Consider the following 2,865-nt stretch of genomic DNA (forward strand, 5'->3'; position numbering starts at 1 on the left):
ATAGATGCATATAAGTGAGATAAGCATGCCAAGTTTCATGTCAATAGGAGTTCAGACGTGCACTCTACGTTGATGAGTGACTCCTCGCCACTTTGCACATACACGCCTACCAGACCAAAAATGTCTTAGAATGCACTTTAGGGGGAGGCATGGTGTTGGCTCTCCACCACCCCTGAGACATGTCAGGACCTAAGTGAGCTGCCTCATGGCACATGCGTGTGTCATGGTGAGGGCGAGCATCTGCAAGACGAGTGTCTTGGGCGACTTTCTTTGAGGATAGAAAACTCGAGGACAGTGTCGGGCGGCACGGGTTTGCCAACATTGCGCCTTGATCCATGTGTCGGAGGTTGTACCACAGGACCCTTATGATGGACGGTATACTCGAACGACATGGCATGGGCGAAAGAGTCGTCGTGCCTCGATAGTGTCCAGATGACAGGATGTTCGGAAGGCCCCAATCATAAATACGAACTCATGGGTTGGTTCTCGGTATGCGTGCCCAAGCAAGCAGCGAAGTCCGATGACATCCCGATGCTCGGGGTGGCATCCTACAGTACCGGTGGGTACCAGTAAGTGAGAAAAAGCTAGTCTTGGCCTGGTAAGCGGCAAGACTCATCCCAATTGCCAAGTTTAGTCATTCCTTGTCCGGATCTCGGCAGGAACATCCCGACAGTATCCGGTAAGACCGTTTAGCCCATTATTGACTAGTTTCTCAGCATGAATGGTGTTAGAGGCGTCCGATAGGCTCGATAAGCTGGTCTTGACATAGTTAAGCGATATGAATCTCCCGGTTGTACCCGGTTGGCATTTTAAGCTCATTCTGACCTCGTTGTAGGTCGGAACTCATCCCGGTAAGGTCCTAGCTCATCTTAGGAGCGGGACGGTCGAGTGGCCGATAACCAAAATGGTTGGAAATGTGTCGCGACACTGCGTTTAGAAGACCTTGGCCTAGAGTAAAGGCAAGGTAGAGCCGTGGGGCTTGGCGTAGTGCATCGACCTTGGACCTTATGTACCCAACTCCTCGACGTCTATTAGGCATATTGGTCCTTGACTGCCACCACATCAAGACCCAATATTATCATCAAATAGACTCATCGTGCCGACCCCCGACCTTTTGTACCCAGTGCCTCAACCCTCATCTCTACCAAGACTGGCTTATCGTGCTCGACCTTTTGCACCTGGAGCCTCGACACCCAGCAGTGACGTAACCACCTCGACCATTGCCCACGAGGCCATGAAACTCGTGTATCGACTTTTCATTACACGATAGACCACACATTCGAATCATAGTACTTTGCTAGGATTCTATCACATAATTCCCAAGTCACCAACGATAAGGCCTCTAAATAACCGAACGACTAGTATGCATTTTCACTTTAGACAAATCACAGGATAACAATCAACTAGTCCGTTCCACCACTTCATACACCTCTAACTAATCCCTCAAAGGCATCTACAGGTCATTGACACTTCTAATCACAACAAAATTTTCCAACATGCTTTTCATTGTACAGAGGAAAAGCAATAACCCAACAGCTTCCAACTAAGTGATATAAAACTAAATAATATAAAACTAACACATGCATTTCATCTCAAACATGCTTTCAAACATCAAACATTAATCACTTCCAACCATACTAATCAAAAACTTTTCGGCCATATCCAACAATAAAAAGCAATACATTTTCATAATGTATATAAAAAAGAACAGCAAACATGCAACCCAACAATATCCACTAGTAGTTCACAAACCACGCTTAACGATTTCTAAATACATGAGCGACATTAACAAAATAAAATTCAACACAGAACCGTTCCAATAACACTTAATAACGCACGCACCGCCCCTTAGTGCTACTTACAAACATGCTTTTGAGCTCCTAAATCTTGTGTCGGTTCTAATTTTTCCCAATGAACTTTACTGAAATGATTCGGTCTTTGTTGGAACAATGTTAAATGCGTTTGACCCTATAGAAACGACGTCAAAAGGGTCCTGGCTTACTGGTCCTACACTGAAAAGGAATGGGTAATCCAAATATAGTCTCCGGGTAAGCGTCGCAATTGCCGGAATGAAGAATAACACCACAAAACTTGTTGGGCTTATCTGATTAGGGTTGTTCGGGGTCGTCTAAGCTGGAAAACGTCACCAAAATTTTGGATCAATACTCAGGCTGCTGGTGAATGCTGCTGTAGGGGCTGAAATAGCAAAACAACCTCTAATGACACTTCTGGACTCGTCAGAAAAGCGTCGTCGCACCAGGCTTGATGTTGGGCCACCGTGGAGATCACGCCACCGTGAGAAAGTCACAAATCACTGCCAGCTCATGGTGCAAAAGGCCCAACCAGTTGCAACCGTTGCTGAGCGTAGGAGAAACGATGCTTCCGCCGAGGAATGTCAGACTTGGAGTCGGATCTGGGCAATTTTGCAAAGTGGCGCCGCCGTCCGGGATCGTGAGCCGCTGCTGCTGCTTCGTTGTGTCGTCGGAGTGCTGTAGCTGCTACAAGGGAGTCTCCAGAGAGTTGTTTTGTTCGTGTGTCCGCCGTTCGCTGCTAGTTCTGGGGTTACATGCGTCACCAGCGATGGGGGCTGGGAGGTGGATGAGAGAACACCAATTGGGGGGGGGGGGGGGGGGGGGGGGGCGGGGGGCACGTGTGAGGTGTTGAGGAAGAAGAAAGAGATCAATGAGTAGTCTAAGGGTTTCTTTTTTCTTCGTTTTTGTTTTGTTTTGTTTTCTGTCTTTGTTTAATTTCTTTTTCTTTTCCAAGCCATAAAAATAAATAACCGAAATAATGTTAATATCCTTATAGAAACAAGAGTATTGTTTCCGACCTCTTTCCAATAAGAAATTTCACTTTAAAAATTTG

The sequence above is a fragment of the Momordica charantia genome, assembly GCF_013281855.1.
Source record: "Momordica charantia cultivar OHB3-1 chromosome 2 unlocalized genomic scaffold, Mcharantia_2.0 BLBB01000002.1, whole genome shotgun sequence".
In the NCBI taxonomy this organism is placed as follows: domain Eukaryota; kingdom Viridiplantae; phylum Streptophyta; class Magnoliopsida; order Cucurbitales; family Cucurbitaceae; genus Momordica; species Momordica charantia.